Here is a 13,301-nt window from a genome sequence, read left to right as displayed (position 1 = left end):
AATACATTTCCGTGTATAACTGTGGCCTGAGTGCGGATTTTGCCTTTTTCATGCTCCACGTGGTTCACTATAAACAAACAAACGCTGGAGGCGTTATTTTTAACCATCCCAGCATAACAATACCCCCCCTCCCCCATTAGCCAATCAATATCGGAGTTAATTTTTCATGCATAAACTAAAGCCAATCACTATTCTTTGATTTGAAAGTACAGGCAAACCCCGTTTAGCGAAGGTTCACACAACGAAATTTCGCTACAACGAAGGTTTCATTTTACTACCATCTGCTCGTTTAACGAACACCAAACTCGTTTTAACGAAGTTTTATCCAGGTAATTTTTTTCCAAATTTGAAAGCCCCACCATATCACGCAAGCTGACAGTCTTTTGAATACACCAGGAGCTGCTGGTACTAAGGCCTGCCTCAGGAAAAATCCTGGGACCCCTATAGAATAAAGATCAAGATCAAGATCAAGCCTCTCGTGGACAACACGCGCAACATTCAGTCCCCAGTCAAAACATAACAGCGTCAGCAGCAGCTTGTCTTCCCTAGCTCAACTTACCACCAAAATGCCCTGCAATTGGCCTAGTCTTCGTAAGAAGACCAGGAAGTCTCTTACTCTCCAAATGAAGCTAGATATTATTCACAGACATGAGAGAGGCCACAAAACTATAGCAGTGCTGGCCACTATCTTGACTCCATATTATACTGTCTCTATTTTCAAGTCAGCAGACTCTATTAAGAAGGCTGGTGAGACCGTATCTTCCTTGGAAGCTATAAGAACCACCTGAACTCGTGACTCTACAATGGATAAAATGGAAAGCCTTGTGGAAATGTGGTACATAAGTTTTGTATGCAGTACAATGATGCGCACTTTGTTTACATTCCACAGGTTGCCGGTTAGTGTCTTTCCCGTTTCACTCTTCCTCCCTTCATAAAGTTAAGATCATCAACATTATAAAGTTACATATATTCATACATTAGTGTACATTATAATGACTTAAATTAAACTACCTAAATGTTTAACTTCATAATTTTTACTTTCATTTAACCTTTTACTGTACTATGATGCACTCTCGCTTTGCTTACTCTCAGTGGAAGTTCAAATCAGGGGTTAAACTTGTTATAATCGGTTCGCTTAACGAAGTTTCACTAACGAAGTGTTTTTTAGGAACGTAACCCCTTCGTTAAACGGGGGTTGCCTGTACGTATATTATTCCGACAGTCCCCCCAAGAACATCAGTTCTCTATTATCGGCTATGGTGAGATTGTTCTATTGCTTTCTAGTTAGAGATAATGGTGTCTGCTTCGTGTAGCAGCGATGAGGATTATCATAATTATGAGACAGATAGTGAGGATATACTGGAAGACTCTCCAGATGAATATGATTCAGACTATGATCCTGAAAAAGAAATAGGATAGACTGATAGTGACAGCAGTGTTGAAACCCTCTCGGCAAGTGAGGGGGAGCAGCCTAGTTATGACTCTGTGCCTCAGGGCCATCCTCACCAGGTGCAGAGTGTGTACTGCTGATGGAAAAACTAAGTGGGCTCGAAAGTACTGTCCTGCTTGCAAGGAACAACCTGGATTATGTTCGAATGAACATTTCCAGGCTTACCACTGCTAAGAGAGTAGCACATCATGATTTGTAGGGTACTGTAAATAAAACTGGCATTATTCTCTACATACAATCATTTTCAACTACAGATAACCCTTCTGTAATTTAGGTATTTCAGTATATTTGTATGCAAAGCACAATTTATGATTATGTTTACATTTTCTTTTATTAGTAAAATGAGAAAATATGTTTCGAAAAAAGTACATAACACTGAGTTAGAAAGAAATATAATGTGTAGATCTGGGCGTGAGGCACGTGCGCACACGGGCAGGGGGCTGCGGTATAGGAGAGGAACGCTTTGTTTACATCGGTGGGTGGCTGGGGTTAAGAAGACTATGCACAATTGTGATGAAATTAAATCCTGACAAGTTATCAGTCTTCACCTCCAACAACATCCTCCTGCATTGAGGGAAACAATTTATGTAGAGTGGCAGCTATTTCTTTGAAAAATTATTTGCACAAGCTTTTTTTTTACTGCATAATTCATTTCTGGGATCCCAGATGAGTTCTTTTCCCTCACCAACTCTAACATCTTCTTCTCTTTATCTCAGGACCACATTTTCAAAGCTTATTCCATGATGTCACGACGTAAATAAAATTGCAAATTGAGTAACAAGATCAAAATGTTGGTCTTGTTTTATGACTGCTTTCTCCAGTCGCTAGGCACAGATTTTGAGTTAGAAACTCTACATATGTAAAATTTCAGTCATTGGCATGTGTGAACCCACCTTAAGTCAAACTGACCCCTCTCTTTAGCATGCACAAAAAATCATTTAAAGGAGACTTTGAATATCTTTATATCTTTATAGCTTCTCTTAGATCTAAAAAGTTGTGTTGTGTGTTAAGATACTATATTCTGTAATTCACCATAGGATGAGTATAAGAACTATCAAAAGCTTCATCTACACCTGGATGTATATGCAGATGCTCCCCATGTTACAAATGTCTGGAGATACAAACAAGAATTCCTGCTAGTCCACATTCTGTTTGTCACTCCATTGCTGGTTTAAATTTGGTGTATGTTTCCTGCCTAGTGCCCTTCAGGCTGCTATCCATACTGGACTGTAGCACAGTGAAGGAATGTGGTGTAAAACTAGTGATGGCCATATTGAGAAGTGTCAAGACATCTCACTGGAAACTAATATGACTAGAAACTTTACAGAAACTTTATTGTTAGCTTGAACTCAGCACAGTCAAGACTCACTGCATGATCTTAGGAGGCTGTTGAAGTGGAGTAATGGCCTTTACCAGTTTATGTTCTGATTTGATTTTGACCTACTTGCACACATGGTATATATATTTATATATTTACAGTAAATATATACATGTAAAGATCCAAACAGTAGATAATGCTACATGAAATGTTTTGAACCTCCCATGGATTTGATATCTATCTCGAGCATGACTTTAGTGAATCACTGCTACATGGCAGCTTCCTTCCTGCTCAAGATGGAAGGAGCGTGAACACTAGTTGCCATAGACTGACCACCCAGCACTGCCTAAATACTGAACCTTGGCCTCATAGGATGCAGGTTCATTTCCTGAGACTTTTTAATTATCCGATAAATAGTAACAAAAACCAAACAATTGTAATAACAGCACATTTTACCTACCACAACATGTACAAAAGAGTGCCAAAAGGTAAATGAACTATTTATTCCACATTATGAAGGATCACTCAAGAAAAATTACCAGTGTCACTTATAGGTCTACTGTAGTACTTAGTGAATGTAGGTTCCCTGGACCAACCAATAGTAGAGATGATTGTGAACAAATGAAGCCACAGAGCTGCCCTACTGGCTGATGCTGACTTTGTGTAATGAGGTGATAAAATGGTAAGATCAATGCCAACAGGTCACATTACATCTTTGTCCAGCGATGTAAAGTGTCCTGTGAAGCCAACTTTATTGGAGGTCTTGATTAGAAAATAAACCCAGTGAGTGAAGCCCACAAGTTGTTTGTGCATTCGAGATAGCTCACCACTGAGGTGACAACACAACCTCATGTCTGGGGGATAGGATATAAAAATCAATTCTAATAAATGTTCTCCTGGCCTAGAAGTTCTTAGAGGATTGCCAATCCTGAAAGAGACCTGACTGTCTGAAACAGTCATGTTCCTGATTTCAAACTCATGCAGTGTCTGGCTGCATTGACCAGAGAGCAGTAATATAAGATAGTTAATTTCCTTGATAACTGAATTAGAAACAAGTCTTCATTGGGCTCAAGGCCTATTTAGTAATCTAAGATCAACTGAGGATCCCAGGTGGTACAGTAGCGGGACAAGGATGGTCTCTTTTGGAAGACTGCTTTCATAAACCTGGCAACCAAGGGATGTGCCGGTTGGCCATAAATACTTGCTACTGCTGAGATGTCTAATCGTATATCGTTGATGTAGCAATAGGTCCGACCTGTATCCTTCTTAAATTCCGCAAAAAATCTAATAAGTCAGTTAGAGATGGTCGAAAGAGATTAATTTTCCTTCAGAAGCAAAAAAAAAAAACCATTTCTTGATATATGACCCATACTGTATCCTTGTGCTTGCTCTCCAGGAGTGAAGCAGAAATCTGGCAATGTCTGACGAAAGCCCTTGACTTGTGTTCTTGTTCAATTCCCTGATAATATCATTGCTGTTAAAATAAACTGCTTGAGCCCGATTACGTGTGAAAGTGGGGGCTTGTGGCAGCACTAAGGGAAGTCGAGGAAGGAGAACAAGAGGTGCTGCTAGTAGTTGCAAGGCTGTTGGGAACCAGACTTGTGTTGGCCACAGTGGGAAAATCATCATTATTGTAGCTTTGTCTTCTTGGATTTTCTGGAGGACTCGATATAATACTGAAAGGTGGAAAACCATAAATTTTTTTACTTGACTAGATCATTGTGAAGGTATTAGTATGAAAGGCACAAGGATCTGGCTTCCAGGAAACATAAGCAGGTACTTGGATATTTATGTAAGTGGCCAACAAATTAACATCTGGTGCATAATAGAGCTGAGAAAGGGTTTGAAAAATATTGGGCTGTAACAACCATTCTGCATCCATGTTTTTCATTCGATATTCTTTGTCTGCCTCTGTATTATATATACCATGTATATGCTGTGTTGACAAAATAATATCCCTTGACACAGCCCATTCAAAAATTTGTTCTACTATCACATGAAAGTTAAGTTTAGTACTGCCACAACCATCTTGACAGGCAATTGCAGTGACATTGTTAGAACAGAGGCAGATGTGAGATCCCCTGTTATCCTAGCAAAGGGACTGTAGATACATTGGGATGGCTTTTAATTCCAAACAATTAATGTGATCCAGTTCATCATGAGCCCAGTGACCATTAGTCCTGGTATCCCCCACTACTGTACCCCAACCAGCATCACAAACCAATTCTACTTGATGGGGACAGGATCGTAACGACTTTATTTGTGAAGCATTATTATCAATCCACCAGTTAATTAAGTCCCGAGGATGACTGACCAAGAGAACAGATGAACTGTAATTTCCATGATGGTGAGCAAGCTTCCTGTTACAAAATGTATCTTAAGTACTTGTACTTGAGTGAAACTAATTCCACAGTAGAGCCAGAAGCTACAGCCATACCAATAACAGAAGAAAGCTCAAACAAAGATACATCTTTGTTCAGCAGTAGGAAACCCTGTACCGTAATGTGCTCTTTTCTCTAGGGTGTCAATAGAATTAAATATCGTACCAAAGGAATCCAATTTCTTTGGTAGGCTATAGTACAGATTTGTGTGGATTGACAGTGAGCCTTAAGAAGTCAAAAAGATGCAGGACGTAAGACATATTAGATCTTAAAGCATCAGCAAAGTCGGCAATAAAATTGCAATCATCCAAGTAGCATGACACGAAAATTCCAATTTTGTGAAGATGTGAGATTTCAACAATTTGGTAAAAATGTGAGGTGCTGATGTCAAGCCTTCCGGAAGACAAGTGAAGCAAAATTTAGAGTTATGCTAAATAAATTGGTACCAGTTCCTGCCCTCTGGCCTCATGTACACAAAAAAGTAGGTACAGTAATCGCCCGCATATTCAGATAGTCACTATCTGGAGCTACCCCCAAGCGAATTCAAATCTACCGCTCACTTGATACCTCAATCCCGCAAGGTGGCAGCACTTACTCCCATGCCCTCCAGCTCTCACCTGCTGACAGCTCAAGTAATGGCAATGCTATTCGGCAATTTTGTAGTATTCTTCATCATTCCAGCATGCCTGGAGTGTACGTACATCCCACCACCACTTACTGCTGTGTGTACGTCCCACCACCCCTTGTACTGTTTATGAACCAGTTTTTGTTCCTGATTATACATTTTATGTGCTTTCATACATTGTTTTCTTACCCATTTGGGTTATGTACATACATGTTTTTCTCAATTTATAAGGGGTCAGGAGAGGATATTCCATGTACAGACAACCCCCGCTTGACGAAGGGGTTACGTTCCTAAAAAACACATCGGTAAGCGAAACTTCGTTAAGCGAACCAATTATAACAAGTTTAACCCCTGACTTGAACTTCCATTGAGAGTAAGCAAAGCGAGAGTACATCATAGTACAGTAAAAGGTTTAATGAAAGTAAAAATTATGAAGTTAAACATTTAGGCAGTTTAATATGTCATTATAATGTACACTAATGTATGTATGTACGTAACTTTATAATGTTGATGATCTTAAATTTATGAAGGGAGGGAGAGTGAAACGGGAAAGACACTAACCGGCAACCTGTGGAATGTAAACAAAGGGCGCATCATTGTACCGCATACAAAACTTATGTACCACATTTCCACAAGGCTTTCCATTTTATCCATTGTAGAGTCACGAGTTCAGGTGGTTCTTTTAGCTTGCAAGGAAGATACGGTCTCACCAGCCTTCTTAACCCTTTCAGGGCGCAAATAGGTTTTTGGGTCATGTCTGTGAGACACAAATTCGGCCAAAAAATTGAGGTTTGCAAAAATGGAAAAAATCAATATTCTCATGCATGATAGAGTATTACGCCTCTACTGTAAAAAATGATGATGGGAAGTTGGCTTTCTGGTGGTACATTGTGCGCTGTTGAGTACAGTATTGCCATTGTAGCGAGTGGTTATTTTCCGTCGCAACTTGTGCAGGTGTTTTCACTAAATTACACTGAATTTTCTGCCTGATTTGAACTGCAGTTGCTCAAAACTGCTCCAGAATGTGCTAGGGTAATTATTTTTCACACCTGTGCATACATTATGCCCACACAAATAATATAAAATACGTTTTCAGAGTGTTTTCTTGATGTACATACTATCATGAGCGAGGATACGCATGCCCATATGTGGTAATATACAAAATACGCAATATACTACCAATAAACGAATAATATCTGGCATATTTGCTCTCTAACAACAAGATTTGATCATTACTCTTATTATTTCTGTAAATAAATGCACAAATAGCCACTAGCAATGTTGTAAAATAATAATAATTGTGAAAAAAAGGGGCAGGCATCTGATACTCTACTGTGTGGATGCCATTGTGACTATATTTTTCTCACCACGCAACTGATGGCACGTCCCATGAGTCGAGGGAGGATGGGAGAATGTCATCTGGCAACTAGCAGTAGCCAGGAGGCACGCAGTTTAATTCTATGACTCGTCACATATGAGACCATGATCATGGACAGGAGGCATTTCTTTCAAAGCCACGATCGTGGTCTGGAGCACTGAAAGGGTTAATTAATAGAGTCTGCTGTCTTGAAAATAGTAGAGACAGTAGATAGAGTCAAGATGGTGGCGAGCAATGGTTTAGTTTTATTGCCTCTTTCGTGTCTGTGAATAACATCCATCTTCACTTCAAGAGTAAGAGACTTCCTGGTCTTCTTAGGAACGCTAGGCGACATTGCAGGGCGTTTTGGTGGTAAGTTGAGCGAGGGAAGACGAGCTGCTGCTGACGCTGTTATGTTTTGAACAGGGGAGTGAAATGTGGTCTTGACTTCTGTGGGTGAGGTCGTCTAGGGGGTGAGGTGGAGCAAACCGTCTTCCAGGAGCTGCGTGAGGACAGAAGTTGGACCTCCCAAGTTTTTAGGACTTGTGTATATCTTCACCTTTCTTTATGACATTGAAGGGAAACAATTCATCCTTGCCAATCTCACAGTCCCAATTGCTGAGATCTTCAGAGGCAGAGTCATTCTCTTGAGTCTGTGCAACCTTTCTGTAGCTGATTGATGTGGTTAACAGTGGAAATTAGTTGCCTCAGGCTGTTATTGAGACCATCATGGTATAAGTTTAAGGGTTAATCTTTCTTCTCACCAATATCATTAATGCAATGGGCAATGGGGACCAGTGTCTTTGTCAACAATGTATTAGTAAGTGAAAGCTGGGTGTCAGCTAATTTTCTGCCAACACTCATTGCCTTGGTGATAGCATGATTGGTCGCTGGGACCTTCAAGTTGGGCACATTACCTGGGAGCTTGATCTTATTACATGTGAGTTTCATGCTGTAAGAGGAAAGTCGATGTCACAGATTCACATTAAGAATGCCAACCAGATGTTCAGATAAAGGGTCACCTGTTTCTTCCTCACCATGGAAGTGGCCTGCAAACTCATTGAGAGCCTTCTGGAAGGCAGCATCAACTGCAGTATCACTGAGCAAATCAAGGTTGTCTAGTGGGTCACGCTCAGACAGACACTGGTAAGCTTCAGTTGCCTAATCCTCAGAAGGGGAGAAGTCAAGAAACCTGCTAAAATTGGCCCCCGACGATATTGGAAGATCTGTTAGAATTACAACACTTGGCAGGGTAGATAACCAAACCAAATAACTGTCACCCAAAGGAGACACAGCTGCATTGTTTATGTGGTTTTGGTTAGCGACAGACTGCTGAGAAGCACAGGGGGCTGATGGTTAAGTAATGCAAACATCTTGAGAGGCCTTCATTCACTTGGTATTGCCTTCCAGAGGGTCCCTGTCATGTTGTTTCCTTCCTGAGGCAGGTGAGGAGGGACACCATGGCATTCCCTGGCCCTTATCCCATTCAGACATAACTCATCAGAAAGAATGGAGAAAGCTGGGTGACACAAAGGCTGACATATTTGTCCTTGGATCATATGTGTGTAATCACCACAGTGCTAACAGCTTGCTGTAGCAATATAAGTGTGAAAGCTTACCAGGCTGACTCCTTAGAGAAAGCTGGTGAAAAGAAGCCAAGTAGATCGACGAGCAGGAGTAAGAGCGACTACTGTAGAGAAGCAGCAGTGGGCACTGTGGACTGTGTGGAGACTAGCAGCAAACTGACGTGGAATTGGTGAAGCGAGCATCTCTTTAACTATCAGTGATGTCAGTTAAATAGTCGTGAAGTGAAAATACACACACACACACACACACACACACACACACACACACACACACACACACACACACACACACACACACACACACACACACACACACACACACACACAGGCCCTGTAAACTACAACTAGGTACACACACACACACACACACACACACACACACACACACACACACACACACACACACACGTGTTTGTGAACGAACTATAATGATGGGAGATTTTAATTGTAAAGAGGTGTGTTGGGAGGACTGGTCAATGGAAGGATCAGAGACAACATGGGGAAATACACTATTGACACTGGCAATGGAAAATGTGTTAACTCAGTGGGTCAAAGAAGATACTAGGTTTGGAGGAGAGGGAGCATCGTCAAGACTGGACTTGGTCTTTAGTACAGAGCCAATGGTCATTGAGGAGATGAGGGTGGAGTGCCCTTTAGCAAAGAGTGATCATGCAGTTTTGGAGTTCAAGGTGATAGACGAAGAGAAATCTAGAAGAAATGAAGAATATAAAGTGGGAAGATGGAATTATGCCAAGACAGATTTTGGAAACCTAAAGAAATTCTTTCAAGAGACAAATTGGATGAAATTCAAGAGTGCTAAGGGAGCAAATGAAAAGTGGAAGGAATTTATAAAAATATACAAAGAAGGTGAGAAAAATTTGTACCAATAAGACAACATAGAGAAGTTGGAAAGCAGGACTGGTTTAACGATAGATGTGAAAAGGCTAGAACAAGAAAAGAGGATGCATGGAAGAGGTGGAGAAGGAAAAGACGGATTAAGCAGTGGGAAAGTTACAAAAGAGCAAGAAATGAATATGTGTTGATTAGAAGAGAAGAAAGAAAGAAACAAGAAAAGGATATAATTGATAAATGTAAAGACCAACCAAGGCTTTTTTACAGACATGTGAACAACAACATCAAAAATAGAGAAAGTATTGAAAGTTTAGAAGTAAATGGAGTATACAGTGAAGATCCCAGGGAAATGGCAGAGGCTATGAATGGATGCTTTCGGAAGGTATTCACAAAGGAGACTGCTTTTGACAAACCACTGGTAATGGAACAGAAAGGGATTATGAAGGAGTTTCAAGTAACGGTGGAGGAGATCAAGAACATGATGGGGAGTTTAGAAGTGAGAAAAGCTGTGGGACCTGATGGGGTATCAGGATGGATTTTAAGAGAATGCAGGGAGCAATTGGCAGAAAAAGTTTGTGAAGTAATTGATGCCTCATTAAGGGAAGGCGTAGTGCCCCAAGACTGGAAAAGAGCTAACATTGTCCCAATCTATAAATCAGGTAACAAGAGAGACCCATTGAACTATAGACCAGTGTCACTTACAAGTGTGGTAGCTAAGATGTGTGAGAGGGTGGTGAAGACTAGATGGACAGACTTCTTGGAGAAAAATGACATACTTTGTGAGTGTCAATTTGGTTTTAGGAAAGGGCGTTCATGCACGACAAACCTGATATGTTACTATTCGAGGGTGATAGATGTAATACAGGAAAGAGATGGTTGGGCTGATGGAATATATCTGGATTTAAAAAAGGCCTTTGATAAGGTACCACACCAGAGACTGATCTGGAAACTTGAAATGGTAGGAGGAGTGCATGGCAGTTTACTAAAATGGATGGAAGACTTTTGGTAGGAAGAGAAATGAGAACAATAATTAAGGACAGACCATCAGAATGGGGATTGGTGGAGAGTGGAGTTCCACAGGGATCAGTGTTGGCACCAGTAATGTTCGCAGTCTACATAAATGACATGGTGGATGGGGTGTCCAGTTATGTGAGCCTATTTGCAGACGATGCAAAATTGTTAAGAAAAGTGAGATGTGACAAAGATTGCGAACTACTCCAGGAAGACTTGGACAGAATATGGAAATGGAGCTGTACATGGCAAATGGAGTTCAACACGACAAAATGCAAGAAAATAGAGTTTGGCAAGAGTGAAAGAAGAATCAGGAGTATGTACAAGATAGGAAATGAAGACATAAAACCAGTCATGAAGAAAAAGACCTTGGGGTGACAATTACCAATGACCTATCGCCAGAGAGACATATAAACAAAATAATTGGAGAAGTATTGAACTTATTGAGGAACATAAGAGTGGCGTTCGTATATCTAGATGAAGAAATGATGAAGAAAATAATTACTGCAATGATAAGACCGAGGCTTGAATATGCAACAATACAGTGGGCTCCGAACTTAAAGAAACACATAAGGAAACTAGAGAAAGTACAGAGGGCTGCAACGAAAATGGTGCCTGACTTAAGAGATTTGACTTATGAAGACAGACTGAAAAGAATGCAACTTCCAACCCTGGAAAACAGAAGAGAAAGGGGAGACCTGATAGCAATATACAGAGTGATGATTGGCATGGAAAAATGGATAGGGAAGATCTGTGTATGTGGAATGGAAGAATGTCGAGAGGGCATGGGAAAAACTAAAATGGCCACTTATAGGAGAGATGTGAAAAATATAGCTTCCTCATAGAAGGGTGGAAGCATGGAATAGTTTAGACGTGGAAGTGGTCAACGCAAGGAATATTCATGATTTTAAGAAAAGCTGGACATTAATAGATATGGAGACGGGACAACACGAGCATAGCTCTTTTCCGTATGTTACAATTAGGTAAATACACACACACACACACACACACACACACACACACACACACAGGTCACACACACACACACACACACACACACACACACACACACACACACACACACACACACACACACACACACAGACATGTGAACAACACACACAAAATAGAGAAAGTATTGAAAGTTTAGAAGTAAGTGGAGTATGCAGTGAGGATCCCAGGAAATGGCAGAGGCTATGAATGGATGCTTTCGGAAGGTATTCACAAAGGAGACTGCTTTTGACAAACCACTGGTAATGGAACAGAAAGGGATTATGAAGGAGTTTCAAGTAACTGTGGAGGAGATCAAGAATATGATGGGGAGTTTAGAAGTGAGAAAAGCTGTGGGACCTGATGGGGTATCAGGATGGATTTTAAGAGAATGCAGGAGCAACTGGCAGAAAAAGTTTGTGAAGTAATTGATGCCTCATTAAGGGAAGGTGTAGTGCCCCAAGACTGGAAAAGAGCTAACATTGTCCCAATTTATAAATCAGGTAACAAGAGAGACCCATTGAACTATAGACCAGTGTCACTTACAAGTGTGGTAGCTAAGATGTGTGAGAGGGTGGTGAAGAATAGATGGACAGACTTCTTGGAGAAAATGACATACTTTGTGAGTGTCAATTTGGTTTTAGAAAAGGGCGTTCATGCACGACAAACCTGATATGTTACTATTCAAGGGTGATAGATGTAATACAGGAAAGAGATGGTTGGGCTGATGGAATATATCTGGATTTAAAAAAGGCCTTTGATAAGGTACCACACCGGAGACTGATCTGGAAACTTGAAATGGTAGGAGGAGTGCATGGCAGTTTACTAAAATGGATGGAAGACTTTTGGTAGGAAGAGAAATGAGAACAATAATTAAGGACAGACCATCAGAATGGGGCTTGGTGGAGAGTGGAGTTCCACAGGGATCAGTGTTGGCACCAGTAATGTTCGCAGTCTACATAAATGACATGGTGGATGGGGTGTCCAGTTATGTGAGCCTATTTGCAGACGATGCAAAATTGTTAAGAAAAGTGAGATGTGACAAAGATTGCGAACTACTCCAGGAAGACTTGGACAGAATATGGAAATGGAGCTGTACATGGCAAATGGAGTTCAACACGATAAAATGCAAGAAATTAGAGTTTGGCAAGAGTGAAAGAAGAATCAGGAGTATGTACAAGATAGGAAATGAAGACATAAAACCAGTCATGAAGAAAAAGACCTTGGGGTGACAATTACCAATGACCTATCGCCAGAGAGACATATAAACAAAATAATTGGAGAAGTATTGAACTTATTGAGGAACATAAGAGTGGCGTTCGTATATTTAGATGAAGAAATGATGAAGAAAATAATTACTGCAATGATAAGACCGAGGCTTGAATATGCAACAATACAGTGGGCTCCGAACTTAAAGAAACACATAAGGAAACTAGAGAAAGTAAAGAGGGCTGCAACAAAAATGGTGCCTGACTTAAGAGATTTGACTTATGAAGACAGACTGAACAGAATGCAACTTCCAATCCTGGAAAATAGAAGAGAAAGGGGAGACCTGATAGCAATATACAGAGTGATGATTGGCATGGAAAAAATGGATAGGGAAGATCTGTGTATGTGGAATGAAAGAATGTCGAGAGGGCATGGGAAAAACTAAAATGGCCACTTATAGGAGAGATGTGAAAAAATATAGCTTCCCTCATAGAAGGGTGGAAGCATGGAATAGTTTAGACG

The 13,301-nt window shown here is 40.6% G+C and overlaps 1 protein-coding gene across 1 annotated transcript in view; it reads left to right on the top strand.

Moving 5' to 3' along the window:
* Positions 1–13,301, top strand: part of LOC123519771 (formin-2-like) — a 136,453-nt gene that overhangs the window by 91,281 nt on the left and 31,871 nt on the right. The window lies entirely within an intron of this gene.

Source organism: Portunus trituberculatus, chromosome 46 (genome assembly GCF_017591435.1).
Source record: "Portunus trituberculatus isolate SZX2019 chromosome 46, ASM1759143v1, whole genome shotgun sequence".
Lineage (NCBI taxonomy): Eukaryota > Metazoa > Arthropoda > Malacostraca > Decapoda > Portunidae > Portunus > Portunus trituberculatus.
Note: the sequence above shows the minus strand (reverse complement) of the source record. Positions and strands in the feature narration are given on the sequence as shown.